Raw genomic sequence first — 17,872 nt, forward strand, 5'->3', positions numbered from 1 at the left:
AGCAGGCAACGCAGAGGTATTCAGTATGTGGGGGATATTTCCTATTAGATTTATTTAATAGTTTTGAGGTCGGTTAAATATGGAGTGACAAATTAATTCCAACTTAACTACTTCCCTCTCAGTCTTCCTGCCTCTCGCAGCTCCCCCATTGCCCTGTTAAATGAGACCAGCTGGTGGGACCAGGTCGGTTTGGCAGCTGTGATGGGTTTGTGTGCTGAACCCCGCTGGTGGGTCCATTCTCTGTGGCTCTGTGCATGCCCATATTCTGATCTTCCCAAGGAGAAAAGGGGAGAGGGAAGGATTTATCTACCTAAAGCCAGAGGTTTAGGTAGGCTGAAACTCCAACATGCACAGAGCCCTGGGACACGAGCTCTTGGGGCAACTGTGGGAAGCAGTGAAACTTTGTTGAGCTATTTTAGGTGTCAAGGCACAGGTTTGAATGCGTGTGTGACTCAGCTGCTCAGTAGAGACATCTTTTTCTCCTCTGAGAGCAGACTGTGTGTGAGAGACACAACTTAGGAGATGCGGGACAAGGGATCAGTACTGAATCCCCAGATGGTGCCACTTTCCCTGGCTGGAAGGGATGAAACACCAAGCTACACAAATAAGCTAAGGCAGATAAGCAATAGTATGGTTTGCATTGGTCCCTTCCTGGCTGTGCCCAGCTGTGGGAGGGACACCCTGAGGATGGACTCCACAGCTGTAGGAATTGCTGCGTAAAGGCCAGTCTTGGCTATTCATCCTGCTTCTCTTGAAGTCAGTGGAGAAACCAGCTGAAGGTGACTCATTCCATCCCTCTTAGACATCATCCTCCTGTTTTAATCCTGGCACGCAGATTGCCAGTCAGTTCAAGTGAAGCAGTTGAGATGTGTGGGGTCTAAATACTTCACAGACCCATTTCATGGGTGTCAGTGTTTAGCTTCTGAGCCTGGGATCCCTTATAAAGATGTAATCCTCCTGCTTCTCCAGAGGAGGAGAGGTGGCAGAAAGCCTCCTCCTTGGCCATGGGGAGGATACTGCAGGGCCTGAGCCCTTTTGCTGCCTCTCATGATAAAATCCTATGGACATCAGGAAATATCAAGCGCATGGCTTTCACCCTGGGGAGGGGTTATAGGCATTCTTGTGTACATGGTGGTTCAGCAAGTGCTGCTTAATGGTCCTTCTTCCAACAGATGTGCTGCTTTCTATTGTCCAGGTCCTTTGCTTCAGCTGTTTGCTTTTCCATAACATAACACATGATATTACCTGCTAGCATCATGCTGATCATCTTACTAGCTTAGACCAAATCTTCAGCAAGAACAAATCAGAGTAGCCTCCTATCCTCTGCGGATCTGAATTCATTCCTCTTAGTAAGACAACAACAACAAAACCAACAACAAAGATTGCATCTTCTCTGCAGTTAAGTTAATTATTTGTGGTCTGGATCTGGCAATATGAGAGGAAATTAGCCTAGTGCTGATGACTGGATATTATTAGCAGCATATGAGGTCCATCTTTGGTTTGCTGAGGCCCACACTTGGGTTTATTTAGCACTGTCTTTCTTGGACAGACACATTGTGGGAGCTTGCATTAATCTGTTGGCTTTCTGACTGTGCAGCCCATTCTCCTGCACACACTGGAGGCAAAGCGTTGCAGTTTCAGTTGAGTGGACTTTGTGCAGGCTTTTTCAAAGCCTCCTCTGGAGATGTTTTCCCATTTTTTGAGCTCCTCTTGGAGTTTTGTGCTGGGATAAATGCGAGCGGGCTTGTCCTCAGATGGTGCAGGCTGGCCTAGCGCCATGGACTGCGGGAGAACTAAGCCATTCTGCTCAAGCAGAAGATGTGCTGCTCGAACTTCAAAAGGCCACCCACATGCTCTTGCTGAGCTGGAGGTCTAAATTAGCAAAAGCCAGAGTTTTTCACATGGTTTTCACTCTGAGCCATGAAATTATCCGTATGGATTGCAAATCCTCCAGGAGTCCTTGAGCCTCGGTGCGTAAGGGGCGTATTTCAGGTCTGTAATGCAAGCAAGCTAGCAAGGAAAGTTTCATCTTCTTCTTGACTTGAATGAATACGGGCTCGATGGTAAAGAGGTTTTGTAACTCAAAATAGAAATTACTGCTTCAGGGAGGGCGTTTGGTTTCTTTCTGCTATTTTTAATAAGGGGAGTTGTTCATAATCAGAGACCCAAGAGCATTGCTAAGTGCACTGGATATTGTCTCTGTGGCAAATGTGATAGTAACAGTTATAAACTCAGCTCCTCATTGTGGGTAGTTGGGATCGTTGCTGGAAAGCCAGGAAGTCACTCAGTTTCAATGCTGCCACCTATAGCTCTGGAAAGTAACCTTCACTGCCATCTGCTAGCATTCAAAGGAAGGTTGTTTCTCAGGCAAAGGGTGTCTTCATTTCCATGCTGTTAATGATGTCCCAGCTTCAACCCACCTTTCTAAGGGCTGCTTGCTTAGTGTGTGACATTGTAGTGAGGTTTAGGATAGGACAATTACACCTCAAAATGCCCTACACTCTCCACTGGCCATGGGGAGAGAGAAGGGTTGGTTGCTCTTAGAGACACATGCATGGTAACACCTATGTTTGTTGCTGAAGGCTTACCTCATGTTTAGGAAAACAAAACTCAATGGGGACTGGGAAGAGCCATTGCTTTTGAAGCGGTGAACCACCAAAAGCAGGCTGGCAGGTCATCGGGAGCCTGGCATCCAGGCTGCTGCTTGGCCAGTCTCTGCCAGCTTCATGGGGTGGCTTTGGCAGGAGAATGAGCAAGAGTTCCTGTGACTGGTATGTCAATGTGGGCTACTGCTTGTGATCAGGCTGCTCTCTCTGATCTCTGCATATATACAGGGGTAGAGAGGTAAGGAAACGAGCCCTCCAAGCCAGATCATTGTATTAAAAGTTGTCCCAGAGCTTTACTGAGTCAGGAGAGTTGTGCTATTTGCCACAATTTAGGGTCTAGTCATACATATATTGGTCTTACCTAGTGCCACAGAAGTTACCACCTGAGTTGTCACCCTCTATGTCGCAATACACACAGAAAGACATCAAAACAATCCAGGAAACAGGACTGTGTGATACATGACACTGAAGAGGTGATGCTCCTGAGTTAAAACCAGTGCTGCAGTACTTTTTTAAGGTCAGGGACTTGCACTTTGCAGGAAGGAGCTGTAGAAAGAAGTGCCTTGCACACATGCAGGATCAGCCTTGAAAACAGTTCAGCTATTGGGAATAAAAGACAGTGTGATTTTCCAGGGAATCACAGCAAAGTGCTAGCTCTGACCTTCTTGAAGGTACTGAACAGACAAGAAAGTAATTATTTCTTAGCAATGGGCTCTTCTTTACAAAGATTAACGTGCATTCGCAAGATACTTTTCCTCTCTCAGCTGCGGAATGTTCCCACATCAGCCCCATTCCTGGGCTATGGAGGGATATTGATGGTGTTCAAAGAGTAGGGGAAGATAAAGCCATTGCCTGTTAGTGAAGGGAGATTGTGTTTCAGGGCTGTGCCACTTCTTCGCATCTCTGAGCAGTACAAAAAGGTACACCTGGGCCTTGAGAGACACGCTGGGGAGGGACAAAGGGGCTGCTAATTCAGCCCTGCAATGCATAGAGCAGGTGTTCCCCTTCCCCTGGTGCCTTCTTATCAAGGCAGACAGGCAGTGCAAAGCCAAATGTAGGCTCCTTTGAACACCCCAAGCTGTGGTGCTGTCACTAGGTGTGGAGTGCTGCAAGCTGTGTGACAACAGGGGATGGAAGTGGAGCTTGCCCTCAGTGAGGCACGATCCTACAGATTTTTTCCCCTGCAGGAAATCCAATATATTTTATCCTGTTTGTCAACACGGTTCATTCTGAGAGAGCCCGGAGTCTGTGGCCAGCAATTAATGCCACTTAAAAGCTTTTCAGGGGGATAATTGCCTGTTGTTCTGCAGGCATCACTCTCATTCACATGCTAATGGCTGTCAGGGGCAGTGGCCATTCCCACATTGGGGGCCAGGTATGCCCCGCTCCCCTCGCCTTGGGAAGAGGCTTAATGGGTCTATTGTCCCTGAACAAGGGCAGCAGGGAAAACCCCCTGTCCCTGAGGAAGCCGTGGAAATAATCCTCATCAGTCTGTGTCACTTTGGCACAAAAGGCAAAGAGGGTGGACAAAAAGAAAGAAGGGGGCATCCAGCACAAGGGGGTGGAAGTCAAGGTGTCCCGTGTTGGGGGACTTTACAAGAGCGCTGTGCCAGGCTCATAAGCAAAGGCGCACTGCAGCGCTATGAATTCCATGGGGATTTTCCCAGCCAGATTCACACTGAAATCAGATCACACTGATTTCCCATTCTCAGATTTCAGGTGTTCACCTTTGTTGCTCCAAAGATCATATTCACCATCTCCTCACCGTGATGTTCTCATGTGTTGGCCAGTGCGGCACCACATCCTCTGCCTTGCCGATGGTCCATGAATCCTTCCACTGCAGACCTGGGTTGGGAGATCCCTGCACTCCCTTCTTCCCGAAGGCTGCTGCTCTTTCAGCTGGGCAGATGGAGCTGGTTGTGGGTTTTTAAGGTATGATTACCTTTCTCTGTAGGTCCCGTGTACAGGAACAGAGGAAGAGTCCTTAGCTCTAGGCAGGACTACAGCATGAAGCTGTTGATGTCCATGGGTAGGTTTAGTTTTGGCAGATGCAGCAGCAGAATTTACATGTCCAAATGCTGGTGCATCAGCTGTCCTCTGTGAGTGGCTAGAACTCGGAGGGTAAGGAACCTCCTTTCTTCTCAGTGCTGTCCCGTATTTGTTGTCACTCTAGTTTTGCTCTGAGGTTGGGCTCATTTGTGATGGAGTTTGCATGATTAAGTTAAGACTTTTCCTGCTCCCTTTTGGGATCCCTAAATACCTGATCTTCCCAGACCGTGTACACTGTGACAGGCTGGCCACAATGAATTTGGCTGGAGGTTGTCCCAAAAGATGCTCCTCTTTTCCTCTATTTTTGTTTGCAACTCAATGAAATGTGGGTTTGCAAACTCGGGGATGAACAACCCAACCCCAAACACCCCTTCCCTTTGCAAACAAGGGAGCTGGGTCAGTGAGAAGAAAAGATACTTTCTGGGGGAACACATACTCCTCTCTATGAATCCATGAGGAAGAGGGAGGGGGGCATCATTTAACAGCCAGGGGCATCTCTACAGTCCCTTTATGAGGGTTTTGTTTTGGAAGCCTTGGGAAGGATGGCCTCCCCTCCCCAGCTGCCTGCCTCCTTTGGGGGCCCTGTTTGTGGAGCCATCCCAGGGGGGCTCCCCAGGCTGTCAAAGCCCCCAGCCCCTTTTGTGCTGCTTTCCCAGATGGATTTCATGCGGGTTTGTTGGGGGCTCCCTTCACCCCAGCAGCCCCAATCCCACCCTGCAGCCGTGGGCCACTTCTGCGGTGGAGGCAACCCAAGAAAGGACTGTCACTTCCATGGAGACAAAAGCCTGTTTTCAAACAGTGCTGAGAGAAACTGTTTCTATCTTAGGCCTTTAATGACCTGAACTGTCCATCTTTTGGGGAAAAGCAACAATAAAAAGGCACTTTGCTGTGCTTCTGCCACCACCACATTCGAACTATGATTCAGACTCGGCATCCATCCTTGTTTATGATGCATATTAAAATGGAAAGGTTTTATTTGCCCCTTCCAGCAAATCTTGCTGCTTGGAATAGGCAGGCACGTTTGCAGCAGCAGTTTGTATTTTCCCTGGGAGAGGAGTCCTGTGCCCTGCGTATTTCAGTGTTGAATAAATAGTCCTTCATGTTGTATGCGGTGGCTCCGGGCGCCCCGCTGAGATCATGTCCTTAATACAAACAATACGACACATTTATTCTAAGCTGACCGCGCTGACCCCCAAAAGTTTGTTCCCTCTGCTGGGACTCCTCGGCCTTTTCATTCAGCTGAATGGCCAGCACAAAGACCTTGTCGCATCTACAGTCCCTTCCTAAACAAAACTCCAGGAGGAAGGGGGAAGGAGTGTTGGGAGGGGGGAGAGGAAGAAATAGGCAAACATTGACCCCTCCACCTCAAATAAAGTGGAGGAATTTGCATTTTAAACCTTAAGATGCTCGGCCTGGTCTCCCTGCCTCTCCTCCGGTTTGACTCCCCTTTTGCAAACACCCTGAGAAGCTCTGGGCTTGCAGCATCCCAGCGGAGCGGCTGTCCCGGCACCGGGCAGCATCCCCTGCTGCGAAGAAAGGCTCCTCTCAGCTCTCCTTTGCATTCCTATTTTTCCATAGATTAGAAAAAGAGAGAAAGAGCGCTACTTAATGAGGAAATAGATGTTCTCTCCCCCTTCCCCCATGCCTGGTCCCTGCCGGTTTCTGGATGCAGCCGTACGCTGGGGAGCTGCTCCAGGTTTGTGACTGTTTCCCATGGCCCCGGCTCCTCTCCCGGTGGTCACTGTGTGCTGTGTTGGGGATGGACAGCTGTTTGTGACAAACACCCTCAGCCACTGCGGTTACAGGCACCAGTTTTCAGGCCAGCGTTGACATCAGTGTTGATTTATTGTGATACCGTGTGGGAAACAGCAAGGCTGGCGCTGCTTTGTTTCAGGTTCCACTGTCCTTCAGGGAAAGACCTGCTTTGGGGTCAGTCTCTCCTTAGATGTGATGCAAAATGTATTTGCTTGTTCATTGGACTTCCTTTTTAAAGCAGTCATTTCAGTTGGGAACCTACCTGGCTCCTGAAACATTACAATGTCTTCCCCCTGGAACTGTGCTCCTCTCTTCTTGTCCCAAACTTGGGCTATCTCAGAGGCAGCACAACACAGCTTTAGGCAGCAGAGTTAGTTTAATTTCCTGGGTTGGTAGCACCATGGTACTGAGGTGTCAGCCACGGCCCTGGTGTTTCCCCTCTTACTGGGTTAGGCTCTCTTTGGCTATATAACACTGAAACCAGTAACTGGAGGACCTCCTGTCCCTGGTGTGTAATAAACCCTATGGGACAGGACTCCTGACTCCTTGCGCCAGCCCCTCTCTTCACTTTGGTGGGGTCCAGGCTCATTCTTCACATCACCTCTGAGCTCTCACTGCACCTACAGGCATTTTACCAGCTCAGCTGCTAACAGTGGAACATGATTTCTCTCTCTTTTTGCCTGTTTTCCCTTGGAAAAGCTGCACAGTTGCAATGCCTCTTGTGGATTCCGTGTGATGGAGTCCTCATGTTATGGAGCTGCCTCGTGGTTTTTTTCCCTATTCATGCATAAAGCACTTTTACCTCATATGGCTGAACCTGCCCTGGAAGGCAGGGCCAGGGATAGGGCTGTCCATTTTCAGCCTTCTGGCATATCCGAACTGGCATCACCTGAGCATCACATGGAATTTAACCAGTCTGGACCTTGGCCTCCCCAGCTGTAAAGGGGGCACGGCCTCTACCTGCCTCCCTGCAGGGATGTGACAATGAGTCAGGAATATCTGCTGCGTGGTTGCATAGCTCAGGGCTGAGCTGGGTTGTTTGTGTATTGTGGAGGCTGTGGCGTGGGCACATCTCTCCTTTGGGTACTGCTGGAGCACGGCTGTGACCTGTGACATGCCACGCTGCTGGAGGGGAAGGTGTTCTCATCCCTGCAGACTGCCAAAGGGCTGTGACTGAGGTCAGGGCTGTGCTGGAAGCTTTTGTCAGCATCACAATATCACTGCATTGACCAGAGGGCTTTTCTAGAGCTGAAACCCAGCCCAGGACTTGGCTGTAGTGGTTTAATGTAGTTTTACCAGCAGAAGTAGTTAAACTAAGCTAAGGGGGTTGCCCATAAGATGTCTCTGTAAGGTTTGCTTATGCATAGACCCTACCTGGTTGGTTTCACAGTCCAATTGCAGTGGTGGTGCTGTGGTGGTGTGTGCAAACATACACCAATCTGCACTGGAATAACTGGGAGGATGAAGATGTGCATCCTTAACCCTTGCAGCAGCAGGCTGGACTCCTGAGGTGCTGCTCTGTGAAATGTTCTCTTTCTTTTTGGCCTTTTCCTTGCTTTCCACTAAATTGTGAGCTCCTTTTTGCTGCCACATCACTGTGCAAACAAATACGTTTCTGTGTGCTGCTCTCAGAGGCTTGATGGCTTTTTCTTCATGTGCACAAGGAAACTGGATGACCATTTCTGTCTGGAATCTGTTCTTTTATCTCTTTTTATGTGCTTCTTTCCTTTCTTCCCCGAGCTCATTAAGAAATCAATAAGTGGTTCATTATGGCTTTGCTTAACCTGATTCTGGAACTATTTCTTCTCCTTGAAACGTGAACCAAGTTCTCAAGTTGATTTTGCTGCTTTTGCATTTGCTTATTTCTATGTAATAATATTCTCAGTGTTATATCTTCTTATATCAATTCACAGCCAGGGAGGAATACTTTGCTTGAGACATTCTTGAGACATTCTTTTGTGCTCCGATCTGGAGTTAGAAGTCTAGACCATTGTTTTTTACCCACCTTGAGGTCCAGCTCTGACTTGGTTGTTTACCACTGGTCCTACTGCACTTAGTGCCTTAATATAGAGAAATACCAGCATTTGAGCAATGTCATGTGTTTTCAGAAATGTGCTGCCTCCTTCTTTGTTTCTCATTTCATACTTAATGGATGATGATGCTCAGCAGTGTAAAATCAGTCTGCAACACGTAAGCCCAGTCTAGACAGTGGTTAGAGATGTAGGACCCCAGTGACAGAAGGTTAATACCTTGACTGTCCGTGTTGTAGGAAAGGCTCTGTGTTCAGCTTTGCCTTCAGAACTATGGAGCTTCTGGGCAGCAAATGAAAGACTGATCTTTGCCTGTATGCCAGGAGCCTGAGGGGTCAACACTGTGCAGCATGTGGCTGAGACAGCAGGCTGAAGCTGCAAGAGAAGATGCATCAGTTGATGGCCAGCCCCTGGCTGCAGCCCCATTCGACAAAGAACAGGCTGTTGGTGCTATGCTCACTTCACACAGCACTTGGTCTTACTTCCTGGTGTCCATCTTTCATCCTCTAATGCAACATCATCCTCTAATGCACCGTCCAGTCATCTCACATTGCAGGATGGGTGGTATCCCTACCTGTCAGAGCAAAGAGGTAGTCTCCAGATTTCTGGAGACCCTATGGCAAATGGAGGATGCCATCATTTCCTGTGAACAGAACATTGTGTGCTGGGAACAGGTTGCAAGTGATCACATCTGACCTGCTGGTTTTGCCTTTCTTGATCATCCAAGAACAGACCAAACAAGGGCTGATGAACTTGGAAGGGAAGGGCTGGCTGGAGGTTTGGGGAATGCTGGATAGCAGCCAGGTGCTACCATTGGGTATACCTGTCATGCTCTGAAGGTTCATCCCAGACCAAGATCTCATGAAGCGAGGCTGTAAGGGATGTGTGGGTAATGGTGGACATACAGGAGAAGTATCTGTGTACACATCATATCTTGTGTCCCATGTGTAAGGTCTGAAACTGAAGACAAACACCAAAATGCAAGAGTTTGCAGTGCTTCCTGGTGCTTCCTATGAAGCTCTTTGTGTTTCTCCTCATGCAGAGACATCTGAAACCAAACATAAACCCATGAGAACTTTATAACCAGAGCCAGGGAGGAAGAGCTCTCAGGCAGCCTGGATCTGACCAGGCCATGCCAAGTCTGGGGACTGGAATTTGGAAAGGGAAGATTGTCCATGTAGACAGGTTTTCCTTTATCCTCCCCCCCCCCCCCTTTTTTTTCCCCCTAGTTGTTTTGCAAGCCCTGAAAGGAATAGACTCAATGTTATTCTAACTTTAAATGGAAGGAAAGGGGGGAGGCGATGAGAGCAGAGAAGGAAAATCCATTTGCTGCACTACTGTCAGCCCCTTAGTTTTCCTTCAAGTCTGACAGGCCCAGGATTAAAGGTTTGGTTACAATGGCCTGACAGTACACATTAACAGCCCTGAATGTCTTAACAACCCTGCTACTGGAGATGCATTCAGAAGAGTCTGTGAACTGCTTTTCCCCTTTAAAGCTCCTGCTAGACCATGTTGTCCAGTGAAATCTTTTGTGGTTAATGTATAGACTTTTCTTTCTAATTCCTAAGCATGTACATGCACAAGCCCCAAATTCTTTGCTGTCTTCCCATAGGTTTTATGCTTAGCTCTCCTTTAACCATTCTACTTGTGCAAAGTGTCCTGCTCTGACTGCACAGTGAGTTTATATCTCCCCTTTTAATTTTAGCTAGACTTTCCCCTAGTGTAAATGCACAAGAGCTCACTTGCACGAGTGGAGTTAAGAGGATCTATTCCAGCTGAGGGGCTGGACATGCAAAATAAGATTTTTTCCCTCTGAAAAAAAGGAAAATGACCTCTGATCAAACAAAATCCCTGTATTGATTTGCTACATTTGCATCATAAAATGGAATTCACCAACCATGGCGTTGGCATGGATCGTGAACTGATGGACAGTGATTGTAATAACCAGGGTGTGTTGGTATTCGCAATGCATAATGATTAAGTTTACACCGGGCTATTTCCAGGCATTGGCAGGACTGAGGGGCATGTTTCCCCTCCATCAGTCTCCAAGCAGCAAACCTCATTTGATTAGCTTAATTTGTATAGAGGCAGGGGAGGAGGAGGACTGCTGTTGATATAATCCAGCAAGAATCCCTGGAAAGGGTCTGGAAGCTTTAGTTTAACTGAACATCTCCCATCTGCATCCCAAATCCCTGCATCTTGGTCAGAAACTCTTGCACTTTGCTGGGGAAGTGCTGCTGCCTTCAGACATCTCCCTTGCTGCCTTAGCTGGACATGGGGTTGCTAGTTGTGTTAAATCCCAGCAAGTTTGGCTCTTGTGTCTTGACTCTGTGTGATAGTGACCTATGCTTTAAAGCCAGAAGGGCTTTGGTTCAGTCTTCATTGCTGTATTAAAACTGTTGGGGTTGGTGGTAGTTTTGTGGTGGCATCTAGAGACCTTACACAGGAGTGGTGGCCCTTTTTTCAGGTGTACAATGTGGAAATGTACCTGGTTTGTGATGGATGGAAGATTGCTGCAGCCAGGGAACACTGTATGGTCTTTTCTAAGGGTTCTTACACTGTCAGTTAAAGAAGATGGGTGTGGAAGTGGGCAGTCCCCAGGGGATGAGGGGTGGGCATTGTGGAAGATAAGTCAATCTTGAGGGGTTGGGGTGGCTGCATAGTCTATGTGAGAGTAGAGGGGGGACATAATGTAAGGAGAAACCTGATTAGAAGAAAGTGATCTGTGAAAGGAGGGGGTGGAAAGGGGGATAAATGAGAATTAATTTAGCACCAAATCAAGATGTCAAGAACAAAATTAATCAGGAGACAAGGTTAATTAATTAAAACATCCTTAAACCATCACAGCTACATCAACACTACTGCCATTAATCAAAGCACTAAGACTATTGAAGAAAAGACACTGTTGAATTGTTCCTACACTGATGTTAGGTGTCTGGAAATGATGAGGGAAACAGAATTTTGTTTGAAATACCAACACATTGTGGGGGGAAATTAGAAGCCCAAAATGTTAAAATTGCTCATTATGATTTGTTTTAAAAGTCGAAAGTGGGCCAAAAGGGTGGGTGGGCTGTCAATAGCAGTATCTGTTTCTTAGACACTGACAGCTTTGAAGCACGTGGCCTAACTCATAAGCTAATAACGCCCTAGGAGATGCTGCTGACATGAGATCTATATAGATATATATTGACAGCAGCCCTCAGAAAGTAAAGAAGTGACAAGTGATAAAAGAAGCTCATCTTGACTGTCTTGGAAGTCACTCTTTTGCCCAGCAAGGTGTTAATCTGACACTGCTCCTTGGTTACATGAGCCTGGTTGCCTTCACCATCTCTGCTGGAAGAAGGATGGAGGGGTGACATCCAACAGAGAAGCAGTGTCGGGCACAAGGATGCAGTCTGACTGGTGTTTGCTTCCTCTGTTTGCCAGTGTCTTTGAAAATAGAAACCTGATTTGCAAGCTGGTTGATAGAGACTGTTCTGTGCTTGTGTATGATGGACACAAGACCTTCATCTCAGTGCAGCCATCTCTAGGTCGTGGAATCATGGAATAGTTAGGGTTGGAAAGGACCTTAAGATCATCTAGTTCCATCTCCTGCCTCATTCCCCTTCCTGCTAGTGAACAGAGATGGCAACTCCACCAGACTTAGCCTCCTATTTTGGTGTGGGCCAGCTGGTTTAGACCAAACTCCTCATCTTTTAGTCAAAGAAGGTGACTTTCACCCTTGGATTTTCCATATAGCATTTGACTGATGAGGCCTTAACAGATACCAGATTGGAGGTTTGTCATTTGCCTAGAGTGTTTCCGTAGCTCTCCCAAGGGATCTAGGCTGGTAGGCCTGATGCTGTGCAGTATTTCCTTCAATGATCTGGAAATGGACATAAGTGTTCATACATTGTTCTGGAGAAATCAGGCAAAAACCGATGAGGGCCAGGAGTGTAAAGCAGGCAGGAGTGCTTTGTGAAAGCATTAAACCCTGTTAAAATCAATGTGCTTGCTATGGTTAAAGTTGGAGATGGAGGAGCAAAGAGTGCAGGCAATTCCCTCTGAGTGAAATATGAGTGAATGGGAGTGGGAAGCATTTGTCAATCTGGATCAATTAGAAGTTGAAGACCACAGAAAAATTGATGAAGGAAGCAAAAGAATAGTGGAGGGAATCCTTGTGTAGTGGTGTTAAAGAAGGAGAGATTTCTACCAGTATTTAGAACAAAAAAAAATACAATTATCAGTGGCTTTGACATCTTCTTTGGGATGGTGATGCGCAGAAACCAGAGGCATTCAGTCAGTATGTGTCCTGTATTTGGGAAAAATCAGGTGGCATATTCCTGTTCTGGGATGCTAATGGTGCAAACCTCACTGTTGCAAGCCCAGCAAAAGTATTGGCAATCCATGGGAAGAGTGGGTGTCCTGGTTTGGGCTGTGATAGAGTTACGGTTCTTCTTAGGGTTAAATCACAACAGTAGAGAATAAGAATCATGTTTTTTAATAGAGGTGGCACTTCTGAAGAACTGCTGCCTCAACATTGAGTATATATGTATATATATATATATACACACACACACTTTTTTCTCCCTGTTGCTGTAAATTGTTAACTCAAGACAGGAGGTTTTACTCTGCTCTGGTTCTGCCACAACTATTGGTCTTGATGCGGGAATCAACGTGGGGTGGTCCCCTGACCTGGGCTGTGCAACAGGTCAAGCTAAAGAATCACAAAAGCCCTAAAATCTATGAATAACTGCAATTCTTCAGGAGTCAGTGCCCCCGTTTTATGGCAATCTGGTGAGGGGCCTTAAACGGGTGACGAGGTAATTTCCATACAGTTTAAGTGCATCCTATCAGGAATCACAGGGTAAGGGGGGATTTGACCCAGAGTAATGTTGTGAAGCTCTGTAAGATTTGCAGGCTGGCTTGAACTGGCCCATCTGAGGCTGGTATCCTGTGTATTGAACCAGTGAACACTGATACTTCAGAGAGGGGATAAAAAGAGTCAAAGCAACCCTTAATGCATCTAGCAGTAATTCATGTGGAGAGGGTGGATGGGGGTAAAAGTCACTTCTCTGACCACTGCAGGTGATCGGCTTGAGAGGTGTGATTACCTCTCCCCTGTTCATATGCAGGCTACAAACATTTATTAATGGTCATAAAATATCCTGCCTGGTTTTCAAATCCAACCAGCAATGTATGACTTGACCACCATAAAGCTTGTCTCAAAACCACCACAAAAGGTTTGAATTACTCCTGGTGGCAATAAAAGCATTCTTTTGGCTAATGCTTTGCTTTATTGTTCGCTTTTATTTTTCTCAGTCCCCTTTCCTACCAGCAAGACATAAACAATGGGGTCCAGGCTGTCCTCCCCAACCCCCTCACACCTATAGTAATAAGATCCAGGGACCAGCAAAATGAACTAAACAGGAGCAGAATAGTCATGGAGGTGGCTGGTTAGTGATAAGCACAGATTGCCTGGTGCTAAAGTGTTGCTTAGAGAGATCTCTTTGCAACCCAGAGGGCTGCAGTCATGTAAAAATGTCAATCTTGGGGGGCAAAAGATTGGAATTCACATATATATATATAATGTCTATTTTATGGATGAGTTCAAGACCACTAATGTACTTTTTATTCAATGGTGATTTGTTTAGCTTGCTTTTCAGGTGAATCAAGCTCTATTAACTTAGAGCCATTTCCAGACAAGAGCATCTGCACAGGAGCTGATTGCAGTTTAACATGTCCACTTTAAACGTTCTTCTGTAGTTAATTCAGAAGAACTTTTGTCTTTTGACAAAAGCCTGATGTTAAGTGGCAGCTGTGTACCAAACATCCCATGACTATAGGTTGAATTCCTCCTATAAATCTGTTTTCAGGAGTCTGAATATTCCAGTTAGTTCAGGATTGGGCCTGAACTGGGGGAAATGAAGGTCCTCTCCCCTGGCTTGGGCTCTTTACCTGTATTATGGGGTCAGCATGAAGTAGGGACCTCCGTAAGGGGATGATAGGGCAGGGAGGACCATCACCTCATTTCCTTCTCCACGTATGTCCCAGCAGTGCTATACCACAGGTTGGGCCATTGATAGCCACTCCCTCTGATTTACCAGATACTCTTCTCTGATTTACCAGATGCCTCAATGCTGTGCTTAGGTGGTGTCAAAGGGTCTTTTGGTTCATGTTTCCTTGCCTTTATCACTGCCTGACTTGTGTAAGCAGTTGTGTGGGGCAGGCAAAGGCAGACGTGGACAAAGAGCATTCCTGTCTGAACACAAGTAACTTCTTGAACAGCTCTAGATAATGCCCAAGAGGACACTGCAGTCATGGCCCCTCTGCAGCAGGAGCCTTCTTTCCCTTGTCTTGGCTCCAGGGAACCTATGTGAGGGAGGGGAGGAAGGGCAGAGCAGTGGGATTTGCACCGTGGTGTGCTGGCTGGAATGAGTTATGGAAATCCTTAAATCCTCCTAAGAAAGGGCAGTTAAAGCTGAACTGAAAATTAAACACTAAGCTGGTACAAGCCACCTCACCTATAAATCCAGTCCTGGTGCAATTTATTCCTGCACCACACTTCCTACATGAATGGGGATTTACGGTGGGTGAATTCTCGCATCCCCCTTCCTCCAATAACATCTGCAGGGCTCTGTAAACTTGCACCATGCCAAGGGCGTCCTTCCAAATCTCCACCAGCCCACAGCAATGATGGGCAGGGAAGGGGGAGAAGAGAACAGGCCTGATTTAGTAAAGGCAGAGAGCTGGAGGCAGCGAGCCCCTTTCTGTGTGTGCTCAGAGTGTTTGGATAAAGGCATCTCCTAAAGGGGGAACTTGTTTGGTTTGGACTTCATTGAGTGAAAAGCTCTCAGCCCCACGAGTGCTTAGTTATTCTCTTGTCTAGTGGCTCCTCAACAGCCCCCACCGATAGGGAGGAGGCTTCCTATTTGTGAAAGTGGCCCTGCTTGTTGAAATTCTCTAGTGACTTAAATTTATTGGTTTTTCCTGAGGTCCAGCCATTTGAATTGCAAACAATGCCCCATCTCTACCTCCCCCCTCCCTTCCCCAGCCAGAACAATGTGCAGAGCTGAAATAAAGCCAGGCAACGCAGGCTCTTGAAACGGAGTGCGATTCCTTTCCGCATGAGCGGGGAGGTGGAAGTTTGCTGCCTTCTGGTCCCACTCATTGATGCAGAGGATGTCTGTGAAAGGGGAGGGAGGGATCTGGGGGAAGAAAGAGGGAAGGAGGCCTGCTCATGGATGATGCTCAGAGATCCTTTCTGCTTTATTTATTTATAACCTCTTCTGCTCAAAAGGCCATCCTGAGAGGAGGTTAGTGCTGGCGGATCCATGCGTACCTCTCTCACTCTTTGCCCCATAGCATCCCGGGAAGGATGCAGGGGATGGGGAGCGTAGTGTGTGTGAATGTGCTCCAAAATCATCCGTGTCTGGGAAAAGGTGAACTTTTGTCATGCTTCTGGGAGCAACTGAGCAGCTTGGGTCAGTGTGAGCTCAGTTAAACACGCAGAAAGCTGCTGTGGGAGAGCTGGAGCATTGTGCATTTAGATGTACATAAATGAGATGTAGGAGCACAGCGGCAAATGAACAGAAGTAGTCCTTGTCTATGTCAATTTTAAGGCCGGATTTCTCCTCTCGTGTTGGCTCAGGGAGCTTCTGGGTCGGTTCACTCACTTGGTTGGAGCGTTCTCCTTGTTTATGCTGCTGGGCAGGAGGAAGGAAGGAGGATGTCTGCTGGAGGTGCTCTGGTCCTGCTGGTTAGCTAAAAGCAGCAAGATAAATGATAGTAACAACACACAGCTTGAGTTTCACTTGTTATTCTTTTAATTCAAGGGGTGTTTCTGAAGCTTTGCCTCTGCCTGGCTCTGCTGTCTTTGGAAAAGCACAGAAATCTTGTCTGCTAGAGCAAGTCTTTGAGGTTAGCTGAACACCCATCTGGGTGCCTCAGCAATGGGGCATGTTGGGGCACCAGTTACCCATAGGCTGTTGGCAGGCACAGAGAAGATAGGAAACTCCAAAGGAGGCAGCCAGGACACTGCCGTGCCCTTCGTCCCAAGCATGGTGCAGAGAATTGGTCAGTGAGATGAGGGGAGGTGGAGGAAATGGGGTTCATGCGCAAGTGAGGGCAAAGGCAAGGAGGACAAGGCAGGGGACTACACTTGCGTGTAAGGGAGGCTCAGGCATCACTGCAGCAGCACCCAGTGGCATGTCTTGCAAGGTCAGCCATGCAGGTGAGTGCAGGATGTATTTCATACAATAAAGCTCACCTCTGTGATGTTCAAGCCAGGACCACAAAGGTCCAGAGCTGCCCATTTGTGCCATAGAGGTGCTCAGATTTAGCATCTCTCCCTGAGTTTCATCATGGTTTGCAGGCAAGGATGATTCAGATGAACTTGTGGCCTTTCATGGAGAACCAGTGTGAATTTGGTAGCCTTGGCTGTAGAAAGACCCTGGAGAAAGGGCATGGTGGGGGTGTCAGGGGTGAAGGCTTTGGTGCAGAGGGCAGTGGTGGGGCGCAGGGGTCCTGCCCTTTGTGGGGGTCACAACACTGTTCTTTTCTTCTCCAAACTGGGCATTTGGGCCATCCTTACACACATCCTTTTTGACTGATGGCTATTCATGTGCAGTGCTCTTTCTGTCACAGAATAGCACTTGTTTCATTTGACTATGAGAGGAAGGCTGGTAGAAATCTGCTATAAAAGCACAAGACAGAAGCTTGGGAGAGCTGTGCTTCCCCTGGCCCCTGGTCTGCTGAATGCTCCCAGTCAAGTCTCTTTCTGCTTTACATTCCTCATGTAGAAAATGGCAGTAGCGACCTTGTTCTTTGTGGCAGAGCTGTGTGACACCTGCTGATGAAAAGAGCTGTCTACAGTGGCTACACAACAGTTGAAGGGACATTTTCTCAGTGCTATGAGCTATAGCAAGGTGCAAGGCAGAAGGAGAATAGGCTCAGATACAACCACAGGAGTGTGGGGATGAGGGCAGGCTTGGGGCACTGGAGGAGGAATACCCAAGGAGATTGCAGGCCAGAAGAGATCACTAGACCAGCAATAAATCCTCCTGGGGACCTGATCTAAACTCCATTCCCCTTTTTGGGGAATCAAGACTTGGCTCCATCCTCTGCACAAATAGAAGCAGACCAGCATCTAAACCTGGTGTCTGAATATCTGTGCCCAATTTGTTGTTCCCCCTGGGTTGGCTCTTCACTGAGCAAGCTGTCATCTGGCCCAGCTCTCTGATGCCGTTGCTTCTCTTTCTGACCACCTAAGAGTGGACACATTTGATCTCATTAAACTTCACCTTTTTCAAGAGGGTTGGCTGCTCTGAAGCATCTTGCTGGTCTTTGCTCAGCAAGTAACCTAAGCTGAGATCAGATATGGTAGCTCTCCGGTGGCTGAATTCCTCTTTATCTGATGTTGACACCTTCACCTCATGGACTACTGCAATTCCT

This window comes from Melopsittacus undulatus, chromosome 11 (genome assembly GCF_012275295.1).
Source record: "Melopsittacus undulatus isolate bMelUnd1 chromosome 11, bMelUnd1.mat.Z, whole genome shotgun sequence".
Classification (NCBI taxonomy): domain Eukaryota; kingdom Metazoa; phylum Chordata; class Aves; order Psittaciformes; family Psittaculidae; genus Melopsittacus; species Melopsittacus undulatus.